Source organism: Euprymna scolopes, chromosome 33 (genome assembly GCF_053919585.1).
Source record: "Euprymna scolopes isolate OS-2025 chromosome 33, ASM5391958v1, whole genome shotgun sequence".
Taxonomy (NCBI): Eukaryota; Metazoa; Mollusca; class Cephalopoda; order Sepiida; family Sepiolidae; genus Euprymna; species Euprymna scolopes.
Genome location: NC_136514.1, coordinates 37,643,973 through 37,661,660, shown reverse-complemented (window position 1 = coordinate 37,661,660; position 17,688 = coordinate 37,643,973).

Genomic DNA, 17,688 nt, shown 5'->3' with positions numbered 1-17,688 from the left:
AATATGTCCATCGGTGTAATTTTTAGTATCGTTTATGTTTTGGATTTACGTCAAATGGGTCCATGAACTTTCGTTTCCGACTGGATTTTCTTGGTTCAGGAGTATTTTGCGAAGGTTCCACTTAAAAAGTTTCAGAAATTAATTCTATGGGATCTTCCTCCTCATCCGGTATACTCTTTTCATACTCTTGTAAGTAACATTTTTCAGTTGGTTCTGGTGCCTTTTATGAGTATTTTTCGGCCCTTTAATTATGTAAATCAAGTCACCGTTTCTCTTATCCACTATGCCTCGCTCCCAGAACGTAACGTTGTTTTTGTAGCACTTGAAAAATCTCGTCTCTCCGGAGATGAATCCTTTTCTAGATGTATACATAGTATTCTTTACTATATTCTGTTTCAGCAAGAGTTTGTCATTAGTTCAACTGGTGACAAGTTTGAAAGTGTTCTAATCCTATACACTTGTAGGAACGGCTGAAGCACCTTGTCCGTTGGAACTCCTGAGGCTTTTTTCAGAGCGCGCTTTTAGGTGTCGACAAATCCTCCCATGAGCTCGTTGGACCTTGGATGATACGACGGCGTTGTAATGTGGTTAATTTGGCATAACTCACAGAAATCCTTAAACTCTTCAGAAGTTAATTGCGTCCCATTGTCAATCACAATACACTCTGGCACACATAATCGAACAAATAGTTCATGTAGAAAGATCGTTGTGATATTAATCGTGGGCTTCTTGCAGCGTAGCACCTCTGGCCATTTTGTAAAACTATATACCACTGTTAAGTAGTAATATTCTTCTACTGGATCAGCGAAATCGGGTTTGTATTACTGTACACATAGATTCGAAAAAGTTGTCAAAAAAACAAATATATAACAAATAAATGTTATCAAAGGCAAGATAAATTACTTTTCTACCAAACTGGATACATTTTTTGTGTTTTTATTCAGTGTACCATGTTTATTCGGCTCGAAAAACATGCAGTGTTTACCGATGTATTGGAAAATTCAAAAGTTTGGGAAAAGGTGTTATAAATAATAAACTAGACAAAATACTATTAAAAAAACACCGAATATATATCAACTTATGTTACGGTAACATATATTGAGCGAATTTCTAACAGTATTTTGTCTAGTTTATTATTTATAACACCTTTTCCTGAACTTACCGTGTTAAAGAGACAGTCGGGCGCCATTTTGAATTTTCCAATACATCGGTAAACACTGTATGCTTTTCGAGCTGAATAAACATGTTACATTGAATAAAAACACGAAAAATATATCCAGTTTGGTAGAAAAGTAACTTATCTTGCCTTTGATAACATTTATTTGTTATATATTTGTTTTTTTGGCAACTTTTTCGAATCTATGTGTACAGTAATACAAACCCACGAAATCTTGTCCACAGATGATCTGTCTTGGGCCATGGTTTGTGTACTATGGGTGGTGCCTTTGCTGCTAACGCACACCCTTTACATCGATGAACCATGTTTTCGATATTCACATCCAGGCCTTTCCAATATACAAAGCTCCGTATTAAGCATTTTGTTCTATTGATACCCGGGTGACCCATGTGAATGTCCCGCAAGTACTATTTTCTGTAACCTTTTCCGAACTACTATTCTCTCACTATATAACAAAATAAAACTCCGTCACATACTGAATAGATCTCCTGCTTTTTGATCATTTGTTACAATTTTGTTTTTTATGTCTAAAATGAAATCATCATTTTCAGCTTCCTTTTTGAGTTTGTTTAGTATAACCGGCAGTTCTCCTACAATGTTGTCTATCATGCTTTTTAACCCATAATCTGCTCTGATAGTTGCAATAATAGATTCTTCAAATTTTTCTTCTTGGATCAGTACGAGTCTTGATAAACTGTCCGAATGAATTATGTTTTTAGATGTTTATGTGAAAGTTATATTGAGAAGAATGGCACCCTATGTTAACAATCGATTTGCCGTATAAACAGGTAAACCTTTCTTCAACCCAAAGATAGTGATCAGAGGTTCATGATCCGTTTCTAGCATAAAGTGCCTGCCGTAAATGTATTTACGACATTTGGTTATGGCGAAAATGATACTCAGAGCCTCTTTCTCGATCTGCGAATAACTTGTCTTTGCTGGAAGTAGTGTTCTAGAAGCGTTTGCGATTGGGTTCCTTCAACCATCTGGCATTGTGTGCTAGATACATGCTCCTACACCGTCAGAACTGGCATCACTTGCCACTACTATATCCAGTTTTGAATTGTAATGGGTTAAAAAGAGGTTGGATGTAAGCATTTTCTTGATTTCATCAAAGACTTTCTGACACTCTACTGTCTATTCCCATGCCTTTTCTTGTTTCAATAGTTCATTCAGCGGAGCTCTTAAATTTTGCATTCCTTTAATGAACGCTTGATAGTAATTAGCGAACCAGAGAAAACTTTGTGGCGTCGCCACATTAGTGGGCGCTGGCATGCCTCTAATTCCAATGGATCTGTCCAGACCTGGACGTCTGCCATTTTTGTTGATGCTGTATCATTTCCTCCAAACCAAATTCGCACTTTAACACTTTGACTTTAAACCCAAAATCCTGATTTTTTTAAATACTTGAATGAGATGCTCTAGATGTTCGCTGACTGTTGCGCTTCTTACTAGTTTCTCGTCTAAGTAGGCGCACGCAAAGTCCAAATCATTCAACATGACGTTCATAGCTTGTTGAAAAAATGGCAGGTGCCACTTTAATACCAAACGGAAGGCTGTTGAATTTGAATAATCCTCTATGAGTGTTTATTCCTAGTAACTTTCATATTCCTCTTCGACGAGAATTTGGAGACAGGCGTCCGATAAGTTGATTTTTGAAAATATATATCCGCCATTTAGCTTATTAAAAATCTACTCTGGACTCAGCAACGGGTAATGGTAATCCTTAATTACTTAGTTCAAACTTGTCGAAAAGTCAGCGCAGACTCTGATTTGGGTTGATTTCTTTTTGATGCACACATTCGGGGCAGCCCATGAATTAGTTTCTACTTTCGATATAATTCCCATTTTTTTTTTCAATCTATCAAGTTCTTCATTAATTTTTTTCTACTCCTGTGAAAGGAACATGACGTTTCTTTTTAGAAATTGGCATAATATTTTCCTTGAACTCAAATTTAGCTTAAAACTTGTTACATCTTCCAAGATCCGGTGTGAAAATTTCCGGGATTTTTTTCTTTAATTCTTCTTTAATGTCCTGTCTTGTTTGTATGTTACTTTCTATTTTTCTGCAGAACGAATTTAACGGTTTATCCCACAATTCGAATGTTTCAATGAAATCCATACCCAACAATTTTTCTCCATTTTTCAGAATAGGAACATTAATAAAGCCAAGTGTTCATTTTGACGCTACTGACTGTTGTGATTTGAATAATTGAGCTATGACTTTGGAGAACTCTTCCATGTTCAAATAATAATATGTATGCAACAATGAATATACTTTTAATTTTGTAACCCACAAATATAATATAATCTGAACAAAAAATTGAACCAACTTACGTCTTTTTTATTTCATGTTTTGCTTTTGGCATCCATAAGTCCGTGATAATCAACTTTTGATATTCTTTTAAATTTTGTGAATAGTGTCTGTCGGTGTATTTTTTTTTCTCTCTGCAAGTATGAATTACTTCACTTGCAATACAAAAAAAAAAAAACGAGTTTTTAAAATTCTTTTTAGAAATTGTTCATTGTTCGTTCTTTCTTTTTTCACTGTACTTCTGTTCGCGTATTTTAACACTTCCGATTTCGATTTATTATCAGAGATAAATTCGTCACTACAGAATTGAACAAACAAAATTTGTTTTAAGTTTGTTACATTTTCAAAGTTGACACGATGTATTTGTGTGTACTTTAATTCCATGTATGCTTTAGTAGTCGAACCAGTTTTAATGTGTATCGTTGCAGATAACTTCTTTTTTCAATTTAAAGTCACCGTTGTTAGTGTAACGACATATTTTAATTTTTTCTGAGTGAAAATTCCTTAATACTTAGTCGTCTTTTAACGACTTTTAAATATCATGAAGTTATGAATCCTTCGATGTTAAGCTAATCTTGGGCTTTTTTCTTCTTCTGCATGCGTTGTACTCCTTCTACGCATTTGTTAAGGCAGCGGCTTTTAATCAATAATTTTTAATTAATAATTTTTTCTCCTCCGCTGAGTTCTACAATAACTCGTCCCATTGACGAAGGCTCTTAATTATTAATTTTTCCCCTATGGTTCTTTCGTACCTCGTCGCCATTGTTGAAACTCGACTGAACATATGAAAATAAATAATTACAACACAAAAGTAAAATAGAACAGATATATTGAGAGCAAGAAATTATATACAATATTTACATAGAGTGCATTGGTAAAGTCATGGGGAGACCGTCCCTGGAGAAGGTGTCGGCGTGGTAGTCGCCGACTCTTGATCTCGTTGTTTGTCTGAGTCTTTCGGTGGGTCTCTCCCGTCTTTACGGTACCAACCATATTTATATGGTTGACACTCCAAGTATGCTAATTAAGTATAACCTATCACAACAATATATATATATATATATATATATATATATATATATATATATATATATATATATATATATATATATACATATGAAACCACTGTCAATAATTTTCCCCACTCTATATCTGTGTCTAAATCGAAACGTAGATTCCATGAACAAAGCTTCTTTCTTAGAGATGCACGCCTGTGGAACTCTCTTCCATTTGCCTGTTTCCCACCTGACTACAACTTGGATGTCTTCAAGTCCAACATAAACAAATTCCTGATAAATCGCCCCCTTAAGTAAGACACTTTATCAAATCTCCATTACTAACGATTACTACGATATTATCCCATTGATTACTGTACACGCAATAACCCTTATCCCCGAGTGACTTCCGGGCCTTGATAAGTGGTGACGACCATGGAAAAAAAAAAGAAGATAGGCGGAAATCACCCGAAAGCTCTTTCAGCTATTAACTCGTCGGAAGAAAATCGATAGCATACAATGAATAATAATAATATTATTGCCGAAAATAAAGAGCAATTGGGAAATTTTTAATTGCCAAAAGACGATCAAAATAAACAATTTAATTGGATAGAAGCACGTTGCTTTTATGTTCTTGTCTTAAACAAGATGTGGCTCTGCTCTATATTGCTGCGTCTTAAGTTAAACCTTGTTTATGTATGGAGCATGCATTTATACGGGATGGTATTAATCAGATGACGAACAGATTTAAATATTATATCAATACTCGTCATTTTCTTTTTTTTACTTAGGAGTCACCACTTATCAAGGCCCAAAGGCCACTTGAGGATAAGGGTTATTGAATGTACAGTGGTCAATAGGATAATATTATAGTAATCGTTAGTAATGGAAATTTTGTAAATTGGATTACTTAAGGGGGTGGCTCATAAGGAATTTGTTTATGCTGGACTTGAAGACAACAAAGTTTTAGTCAGCTGGGAAGCCGGCAAATGGAAGAGAGTTCCACAGGCGTGCAGTTCTAAGAAAGAAGCTTTGTTCATCGAATCTGCGTTTCGATTTAGGTACAGATAAAGAGTGGGGAAAATTATTGACAGTGGTTTTAGCTAGGCGGGTGTTTTTCGTGAAAGCTTGTAATTTTGTGATTTCTTTCGCCCTTCTGCAACAGTATCTGTCCATCGGTGATGAATTTGCCAAGCAACGTGTTTGAATGGAAAACCACTTGCTCTCCTTGTTTGAAAGAGCTAAAGTTCTAAACCAAATAATAGAAGCAAACATTTTTTTTTTACATGGAAGTCACCACTTATCAAGGCCCGGAAGCCACTTGGGGATAAGTGTTATTGCGTGTACAGTATTCAATGGTATAGTATCGTAATAATCGTTAGTGTTGGAGATTTGATAAAGTGTCTTACTTAAGGGGGCGGTTTATCAGGAATTTGTTCATGTTGGACTTGAAGACATCCAAGTTGCAGTCAGGTGGGAAACAGGCAGACGGAAGAGAGTTCCACAGGCGTGCATCTCTAAGAAAGAAGCTTTGTTCATGGAATCTACGTTTTGATTTTGGTACAGTTGAAGAGCGGGGAAATTTTTCCCAGTGGTTTCAGCTATATTTAAATTTTCGAATCCTGTCTTAACAGATATCGAAATTAAATTTTTATTTAAGGGGTTAGATTTTTGTATCCCCTACTATTGTAAATAAAGAGAAAATCCTCATTTCTTTCAAAGTTTTGTTTTCTCAAATTAAACACTATACTCCGATTTCCTTAGATAACATTTTTGAGATGAAATGTAGTTTAGTTGATTGGATACACCGATATAGCAACGCTTCTATTGATCACAGTGATTTTATATCTAAAATAAAACGCTTTCTAAAACCGTTACAGCATTAAAATCAAATTCAGATATTTACATTTGTATACCAGACAAAGGTACAGGAGTTGTGCTCGTGAATCGTTCGGATTTCTTTGAGAAGACGTTATCAATTCTGAACGATGCATCTAAATCCGTAATCTTGGCCCTGTCGAGTTGGCAGATAATACTTGCAGGAACAAAATCAAAATGCAAAAACCTCTGCTTACATTATTTAAAAAGAATATTTAGGCTTATTTTAAATCCACAGAGATTCGAAAAACTGTTAAAAATCAAATATATAACAAATAAATGTTACTAAAGGCAAGATAAATTATTCTTCTACCTAGCTGGGTTGGTTTTTAGTGTTTTTACTTAATGTAAAATGTTTATTTGGCTCGAAAAACATGTAATGTTAACCGTTACGCGATCACAAGAAAAAAAAAAAATAACCGCATAACAAATACATTGCGGCAATTTTTTATTGTGGTCACGTAAAGGTTGATATTACTTGTTTTTCGAGCCGAATAAACATTTTACACTAAATAAAAACCTACTTAGCAAGGTAGAAGAATAATTTACGTTTCCTTTGTAAAACAAACCCAAATATTTTTTCCAAGAGCGTTTATAATTACGTCATTACGTCCCAGACTTTATGGTCTTCCTAAAACACGCAAACAAAGTGTTCTACTGAGTATTTTATCTATGAGAAGCTCTGCCCAGCATTCTTTACCTCAGTGGATTTTAGAAATCTTGCAACCCGTGCGGGATTATATACTACACACTGTATACCTGTTTTTTTTTTTATCGGTTTCTTAAGTGTCTACGTGAGTTAAATTCCGGTTTTGAGACATCATTTATGTGTTCATTTGATGTCTCTAGTCTCTTTGCCAATATAACATTACATGAGACTATACTTTCCATTTCTTGGCCTTCGGGTCAAGATCAAAGTGTTTTTCCCAATTGTATTTTTTTCTTGTGAATAAAAGATTTGATATCTCAAAGTGTAGTATCTGTTCTTCAGATGCTGCACTTCAATTTCTTGTTCTCTGTCAGTGGAGGAGAAATCCTTCACGACTGAGACAATTTTCATTTTTGTTCATTTTCTCCATATTAAAAAACGACCCTGGTGTCTAACTTTGTCCCGTGGCGAGGCATTGTAAATAGGGACTATACGCACTATTTGCACCGACACATTCTATGGCGGTCGCCTAACCCCTCCTTGTTTTTCTAAAGAGATATTTACAGAGCTTATATTAATGTGTACTAAAAAAGTAGAGTTTAGTTTCGCTGATATTATGTACAGTCATGTCAGCGAGGTTTCAATGGGGAGACCACTGGCCCTAATTTTAGCTGATAACTTCTTCCGTTATTATGAATCCGTTCTTTATAGTTCTGGAACTACGCCCCCTACGTATATTAGATATGCTGACGATATTGTTGCTATGTTTGCATCTGAAAGTGAAGCGTCGGCATTCTTTTATAGGTTGAATTCTATTCATACGGTTCTACAGTTCACCATGGAAAGTGAGAAAAATAGCTTTCTTTCCTTCTTGTATGTTCTTGCTGAATGTTAACTCTCACTATCATTTACAGGAAGTGTTGCATGAGGAACTAATTAGGGTAATGGAGGATGGATTTTATGAGAACAAATTCAAATAAGTAACGTTTGATTGTTTTGTTAGTTTGTGTGCACGCTGAGTAAAAAAAAAATGGCGGAAGGCGGCATGAAAGAAACAAAAAGACAGGTTACTGGGATAAAACCTCTACTACCTCTATCTATGGAAGGGAATTCGTCGGCAAATTGGAGGATTTTAAAAATGAAAAGAAGGGTGGGGGTGTTTTGTAACTCTTTTTTATTACAACTATACTGTCGCTATTTTCTTACAACTAAACAACTTTAATCCGTTGACAAACATAAGAACAATTGTAGTAAAGCCAAGACTACTACTACTACTACTACTACTACTACTACTACTCTCTATCCGTCCCTTTTATTTCCTTTCTTCCTTTTCTTTATTTTTTGTTTACATTTCTAGATACAAAATAGTTGTGTGAGAACGGTGAATTTGTTGACACATTTACTAATCTGTTTAAATATTAGTTTTATTTTATTTCATTTATTTAGGTTTTATTTTTTGGCTTCAGGTTTTATTAATTTTTTTTTCTTAGATTTTAAGTTTCTATAACTTGGTTGAAGGATTCCAATATGGGGTTTTCATTCTTATATTTCTCATCGGTAGGTTCATGGGCGTTTTTGCTGCTAAATGACTTTCGTCGGCGTTCGATTTGTAGGAAAATCATGTTTAATTTTCGATTTTTGAGCGACTATTCGGAAAAATAGGTAAGGTTTTTTTCATGTTTAAGTGATCCGTCCGTGATTTTTCATTTTAATATACTTTCATAGAAATGTTTCTGTTATGTAAAAAAAACCCCACTATTTTCTTTACGTCACAAGCGTCACGCTCATACATGAATTCCATAGCTAATATAACATACTGACCCAACGGGTCACGGGTATTCTAGTCTAGTACATATATATATATATATATATATACATATATATATATATATACTTGATATGCACATATAAAGTTGAGATTTTACCTTACTTGATTGATATTAATAGACTACATTTTCTTTTTAAAAATTATTAAAACAAACTTTTTAATATACTCAGATTAACTAATTTGCATATTATTTTGGAAAATGAACTTTCATTAATTAAATATCCATTTAAAAACATCATCATGGATGACTAGGTTTATTTAACTATTACGCTAAGTTATATTTTTGCATATTGTCTACATTGTGCAGAAAGTTGTTATTGTCTACGCTACTGAAAGGAGCCAGATCAGACACTGAAGGAAGGAGTTAGTGGCAGCGCTATTACAAAAAGTTGGAACAAACACTGCAGGAAAGAGTAAATGCCAGTGATACTGGAAGAAATTAGAACAGTGTTAGTATGGGGCTACTGGATGGAACTGGAGCAAAGATGGCAGAAAGGAGTTAGTGCCGGATCTATTGAAGGTATTTAGATCAGACACTCCAGGAAAGAGTCAGTTCCGGTGCTATTGGTGAACGCTGGATCAGACACTCTAGGAAGGAGTATCGGCACTACTGAATGGAGCTGGAGCAGACAACGCAGGAAGGAGTTTGTGTCGGCGCTACTAGATGGAGCTAGACAGATACTGCAGGAAGGTGCTTGTACCGGCTCTAGAGAAAGGAGTTAGAGTAGACACTGCGCAAAGAAATTAGTGCCGGCGCCATTGGAACGAGCTAGAGCAGAAACTACTGGAAGAAATTAGTGTCGGTACTAGAGTTGATACTGCAGAAAGGTGTTTGTGATGGCGCTATTAGATGGAACTGGAGCACACAGTACAGAAAGGAGTCAGTCTGTGCTTCTGGAAGGAGTTGGCGCAGAAAACTGTGGCAGAAACATTAACCCATAACAACGTAAACAAATAAACACAAATCGCTTCTTTTGCAGATTTTGACCAGGGCACTGAAATATTAACGTTATTATTTCGAATTATTTAACATGGGAAGGGTGGGGGTGTTTTGTCAACTATTCTTTATTACAACTATACTGTACAGTACAGAAAGGAGTCAGTCTGTGCTTCTGGAAGGGGTTGATGCAGAAAACTGTGACAGAAACAAGCTGCAAATAGGCAGTAATTTCAGCAAACATATAATAAGAAGAAATGAAGATTTGTTTGCACTGGAATGTGATTAAAAACCCGTTGCTTTTTGTTGTTTGTTTTAAGAAGGACTATTTGATGGCTGCTGCTGCTGCTGCTGCTGCTGTTTCTGATGGATTACTTTCATCATAGTGGAGAAACGGTGCTGTAATGTCTGACAAAGTTCTTAGGAGCGAAGTTTGATCAGTAGTGACGAAGGAGATGACGTCAGGTATAAATGTAGGGGCAAAGTCCCCGAGTTAGACCAGAGGGAGGATCGATACTCCTTTAATCGATACTCGATCGATACTCCTTTTATCGTGTATTGGTGGCTGCTCTTCTTACAACGCTTTTATGAGATATTATTAGTTATTTTATTTTTTCTTTTTATTTTACTTGGAAGATCGTCAGTTATCAAGTTCCGGAAGCCACTCAAGGATAAGTGTTAGGTAAGTGGTGAAACAAAATCAGTCCCGGTGGAAACTTGGGTAGGCGAAGATTATCTAAATAGATGACTCAATATGAATTTATTCACATTAGACTTGAAGACGACCATGTTATAGTGAGACAGAAAGCAGACAAACGGTATTGTATTCCACAAACGGACAATTCTAGGGAAGAACTTCTGCTCATGGAATTTTCATTTAGTTTTGGGCACAGATAGGGTGTGAGGAAAGTTGTTGGTAGTTGTTTCAGCTAGGCGAGTATTTGTGAATGTTTTCCGAGGTAGGACCAAAGATTAGAGCTCAGTCGAACCATAAAAGTATCAATAGATCGCAGCATCTATTCTATGAGAAAGAGGGAGTAGGGAGGCGAAAGATCATTGCCCACCAAATTTTGAAGACGGTTCTTTACCTTGTCAGGCAGGAAAGGTTGCTTTTGGGGGCTCCACCCTCAGATGTGACAACAGTAATCTATCTTGGGACGAATTTGATTTTTGTACAGATTTTGAGTGACGATATTCGCAGAAAGGAAAACATGTTTTGATATCTGTCACACGGTTTAAGGCAATGAAGAGTTAAACATCCGGTTTTATTAGTAGAGTGAAGTAATAAACAGCCTTGCATTATAAGTAGGGCTAGGACAACAGCATATTCTTTTTATTGTTTTGACTTTCGAGTGTGTATCCGGTGATATATATATATATATATATATATATATATATATATATATATATATATATATATATATATATATATATACAGCCTTTGAGATTTGAAAAAAAAAATCACTCGACCACCGGTCGAGTGTGAGGGAAAATTTACTCGCCCCCAAATATTTTTACTCGTCCGACTTTATGTCTTTGCTTCAATCAATAATAGTAAATACTTTTACAACAATTCAAGAAATTACCGTCTGTATAATCTAACATGTAAATATTTGTTTAACTCTTGTAAATCAACTATTTTATTACTGCAAACATTTCAGTAAATATTCAACAAAACGTTAAAATACAACACCAGTTTCTTTCTATAGCATCATTCATATTATTGTTCCATAGAAATAAGGATCATTTCTTCGGATGTTTGACGGAACGATACGTTTTTTTCCTCTTTCAAATGTTCGTCTTTACTTTTGTAAGCATGGAGTGAATGTACTTGTAGCGTCGAATAATTTTTTCCCAAATGAATTGAAAAATCAGAGAGCTAAATGAAGGCGACATTTTGACTACACGCCGAATGTGTAAATTTGACCCCTTGTTGACCTTTAACGTGACCACTCTTTTTTCAATACGATATTCCAACGGTCTCACAGCTATGGATGAAATAATTCACAAATGATGAGACATAGGTCATTCTAAGTCACCGCATATTTGAGGGTCGTAAAATGAGTTTTTCCCGTTTCTTTATTTAAAGAAATTTTATCGACTGACGGGCGAGTGATTTACGACTTTTAGTCGCCCCAAGAAAATTTCAATCGACTGTGGCGACCGGTCGTGTAAAGTCTCAAAGCCTATATATATATATATATATATATATATATATATATATATATATATATATATATATATATATATATATATATATATATATATATATATATATAGTTATGTGGTTTTCGGTTGATTAACTGTGTCTGTGTCGATTATATACTCGAGAGTCAAAACAACGAAAGGAATATGCTGTTGTCATAGCCCTAATTGCAAGAGCTACGGTGTTCAATGATTTAACATCCGGTTTATTTAGGTGGGCAGAGTTATAAAACGGGTGTCAGCACAACAAAGCTATCACTGTAAGTGACAACTAGACAACCACCTGCACTCTACTTCTAGTGGTCGCGTACATACATTGTATGAGACGGACAAGCCACTCCTCAACGTGCCTACTGATACATGATACAGTGATATAAAAATGATATCTATTTATTTATTGTTTTTTATTTACTTTTTTTCGAAAAATGTTATTTTCGGCGGAAAGGGTTTAAATATTTCTAACTTAAAATATAAAATGTAGACTGACCTTTAAACAGGGGACACATCGCCCAAACTTTAGTGGGTCCATAATTGCAATACTGTGGATATGATAACTCGATAATTATGAACGGAATAGCGCCAATGAACAAATCAGTGAAATACAGAACCAAGAGAGCACCTGTTGGAAATATTGAACAAAAATATGTGATGATTTAATCTTAATGAACGGCAGAATGCACAAGGGGTATAAGTGTTTACTTTTCTCTTCTATATGTATATATATATGTATATATATGTATATATATATATATGTATATATATATGTATATATATATGTATATATGTATATATATATGTATATATATATATATATGTATATATATATGTATATACAGGGTGAACAGAAAGTCCTTGGGCCATTTTTAGTTTTAAAATTAAATATTGTTAAAATCACTTTTTCTCTTTTCGAATAAAGTAAGTATTTAGTCTAATTATAAGTAGGGCTACGACAACAGCATATTCTTTTCATTGTTTTGACTTTCGACTGTGTATTCGTTGATATATATATATATATATATATATATATATATATAGAGAGAGAGAGAGAGAGAGAGGGGGAGAGAGAAGTGGTTTTCGGTTGATTAACTGTGTCTGTGTCGAATATATACTCGAGAGTCAAAACAACGAAAAGAATATGCTGTTGTCATAGCCCTAATTATAAGAACTACTGTGTTCAACAATTTAACATCCGGTTAATCGTAATGAAAGCTAGAATGCACAATGGGTATAAGTGTTTACTTTTCTCTTCTCCGCTTCGTTGGAACTCGGTTTCCTAAAGCTACCAACTTTTAACATAAAAGTGTTAAATTAATAATTTTCACCCAATGAAATTTTCCCCAAATCTGAAAAAGTAACACCTATATGTGAATTTAGTAAGCCAGTGTGAAACACTATAAAACAGTGTTCCACTGGCCTGCTCCCAGTTGAATACAACATGGTAGCCTTCAAGTCCAATGTAAACAAGTTTTTTATTGAGCCATCCCATAAATAATCAAAGTCTACCTAATTTATATCATTAACGATTACTACACTACTAGTTATGTCAGAAATTTCGTGAAAAATATTGAATAATTCTACCCTGTCTTTCCAAGCTTATAACTCCTCGAAAAATGTAATTCAAACCCTAATTTTTTTCAATTAAAAGAGGCAAGGACCAAGGTTTCATTAAAAACAAACAAACAAAAAAACGACGTCTTTTTTAAAAAAAATCTTTTAAACTTCGGAGTTTACAGGTAAATTTCTAAAAAACACTACTTTTTGTTTTAAATTTGAATATATTATTTATTGATCTTTTATCTTCGATTTGTGATATATAACACTTTGGTGAGTAAATTGATTATTTACTTGTTAATAGACATTTCAAAATGGGAGGCATGAATTAATTCGACCCTCTGTCTTTCCAAGCTTATAAAGATTCGAAAAATGTAATTCAAGCCCTTATTTTTTTTCAATTAAAGGAGCAAGGATCAAGGTTTCATTAAAAAAAAAAACAAAAGAAAAAACAAACAACGTGGTTTAAAAAAAAAAGGTTTTAAACTTCGGACTTTACAGGTAAATTTTAGAAAACACTACTTTTTTTGTTTTAAATTTGAATATATTATTTATTGATCTTTTATCTTCGATTTTTGATATATAACACTTTGGTGAGTAAATTAATTATTTACTTTTTAATAGACATTTCAAAATGGGAGGCATGAATTAATTCGACCCTCTGTCTTTTCAAGCTTATAAAGATTCGAAAAATGTAATTCAAGCCCTTATTTTTTTTTCAATTAAAGGAGCAAGGACCAAGGTTTCATTAAAAAAAAACAAAAGAAAAAACAAACAACGTGGTTTAAAAAAAAGGTTTTAAACTTCGGACTTTACAGGTAAATTTCTAAAAAACACTACTTTTTTTGTTTTAAATTTGAATATATTATTTATTGATATTTTATCTTCAATTTGTGATATAAAAAACTTTGGTGAGTAAATTAATTATTTACTTTTTAATAGACACTTGAAAATGGGGGGGGGCGTAAATTAAAAAAAACGTTTGTCTAAAATATTATATTCGGTTTATTGGAAAGAGCATAAAATTTCAAATTGACCCTGAAAATATCGTAAAAATTGAATCAATAGAAAAATTTTGATAGATTTTTAAAGTTTAATAATTGCAAAATACTGAGCTCGTAAAATTCAATTAATTTCATTACTGTTTTTTAAAAAATAACACACACACACACACACACACACACACACACACACACACACACACACACACACACACACACACACACACACACACACAACGAAACTTAAAAAAAAAATTTGGATCTTTCAAAATAGGTTTTACATTTCTGTGAAATTGTTGATATAAATATATTTTGTTTTGTAATATGTATTTTATCCGTTAATTCATGTTTGCTCATCCCGTTTGCAAAATCGCTAAAATCCCTTAAGCCTGTGCCTCAAAATCTCCAGTGAACACTTGGCATCCAGAAGATAAAACACACAAACCGACTTGCATTGAACAGGGAAAATAATTCAGAATATTTACCGTATGAGTTCTCTCCCTTAGACTGACCTGCATTACAAAAACAGTAATATTCTTCAACAGTAATATAAATGTATAAACAAATCGACATCCAGGAATAATAGTTACACAGTTTAAAAGACACTCTGTGTGTGCGTGAGTGTTCGTTCCAAAACTGACGGATTGAGTTTTAAAGTTATCTTCGTGGGTGGAACACGTAAATAGGGAATCCCTAACAAAATAACTTAATTTGAATGTCACATAAACGGCAGACACGTAGAAAACTGCGAGAGGTGGTGTTTTTATAATTGTACATTAAAATTTATATCCAGCTTAGAAAAAATACATAGATACTAGCAGATTGCCTGGCATTGCCCGATCGTAAAATAGGCTTAAATATGATATTTTAATTAATGCAGATTTCGTATTTATTATTATATTATAGTGGATCCAATATATAGTAATGATTTATAAAGTTAAAAAAAAAAAAATGACTCGAGCGCCACCACCGAGAATCGAAACCAAATCGTTTAGCTTACGATTTACTTTTTCCTTTGACATTAATGCGTGAGCTATGAAGACATGCTTGTTGCAAGGCTAAAAATTAAAACACGAACTAATAGCTAATACGTTACGCAGGCATATTCGACTTTCACCTGGCGAATTCCATTTTTTTTTTTTTAACTTTCACACTTTTGCACCGATTTTTCAGAGCTCAAACTCAAATATAAAGTTTCGCATGAGTTTGAATACCCTATATATAAAATTTCATGTCTATAGACTAAAAGCGACAGAGGAGTTTGGTAGGTAAAATTGTTTTAATAAATATATATATATGCATATATATGCACACATAAATATATATATACAAAGATGTTTGTGTTTACTGTAAGCTTTCTACGCAAATATTACGCAAGTATAAATCATGTAGAATATCTGCATGAATATAATTACATGTAATCGTTAACTAAAGATGGTCATCCTATCAGAAAACCGAAAAAAATAAACCTAACAGAATTTATTAAAATGAAAATAAATTAAAAAAAAACAGAAAAAGAATATGCAAATTAGCTAAATCTTTTGCAGATGAATGCAATTCAACAACCCTCATGTAAGAAAGTTGAATATTCTTTTCAAATAAATAGAAAAGGGGGGGGGGTAATATGAATAACAATACATAAAAAAAAATAAATTTATGAGACTATATATTTATAAAGAACAACTCGCTGATTGAATAGGGGAAATAATTCAGAATATTTTCAGTATGAGTGCTGTTGCTGTGGTCTTGGACTGACGTGCATTACAAAATAATCATAATTCTCAACAGTAATATAAATTATGAACAAATCGTTGTCCAGGAATAATAGTTATACGATTTAAAAGGAACCGTGTGTGTATGTTCGTTTCCTAAAGACTCCGAAACGGCTGGGTCGATTTAAATTTTTTTATTTACAAATATACTTCATATGTCTGGAATGTTCCTAGATATGTTTTGCAACGGAACGCTTCCGATAATTTTCGAACCCCCCCCCCATTAAATTTGCAAACTAACATTACATATCGAAACATTTAGTAAATTAAATTAATTTACACTTATGTTAAAAAAGAAAATTCGTACATTTCAAAATATACAAAATTGGCGGTAAATGTTACCTTGCGCTACAACAAAACACCGACCACTCTAATTTGGTTTTTGAGGGTTTGAGGGGTATTCGAGGTCGCTGGCAACGAATCTGATAATCAAACCCGCCGCAAATTTACTGTTTGTGTGGTATTAACCCTTAGACCTTGGGACTATTTTGTGCTATTTCACTGCCTTCGGTACTGTTTTTCTTACATGATACGTTCGCGTGCAAACGGACGTAGTGGGATGTATTATCACATCGCGTATGAATCTTGGCAAATTAGAGTGGTCGCTGTCTTGTTGTTGCGTAAGATAACACTTACCAAATTGACTGTTATATTTGATGTCTATATGAATTTTTAAATTTTTTTTCAAAGAAATATATTGTTTAAAAAAAATCATGCAATAAAGAAATTAAACTGTTCAAAACTGTCTGCTATATTTAATTTAAAAAAATAAATATAACACCTCAAATTGACTGTCTTGATTTATTTTGAATTACTAATTAATAGCATAAAATGTTTGTTTTATGTGGGTACGGGCAAAATGAATGCCGATGCTCAAAATGTATAAACATTTTAACCCCTCCCTTTACATAAAAATTCACCAAAAATCAGGTAATTAACGAATTTTAATGAAATGTTCAGTATTTATAAAATAATGATCACGGAATATAATGGACTCATTATTTTTATTTAAATCTTAGTGGAAATGTATTATTTTGTTTGAACAAAAATACTTTATTAAAATTATGGTTTTCTGTAGTAAAAAAAAAAAGAATTTTTTTTTTTGCTTTTTTTATGAAAATAAAGCACAGCAAATTCTAACAATTAAAACAAAATATTTAATTTTTACAGGAACATTACGAAAAAAGCCCCTAATCCGTATTAATGAATCGGATATAACTCGAAGAAAAATGAATTTATCGAACTACTGATATTACCATTGAATTAAGCATTGTTTATTTAATATTTTTTTGTCATTGTTTATTTAATTTCTTTTTTTTAAATTACAGATTTTGTATAATTTTTATATGCAAGATTTTAATAATTTCCTTGCTTTTTAAGG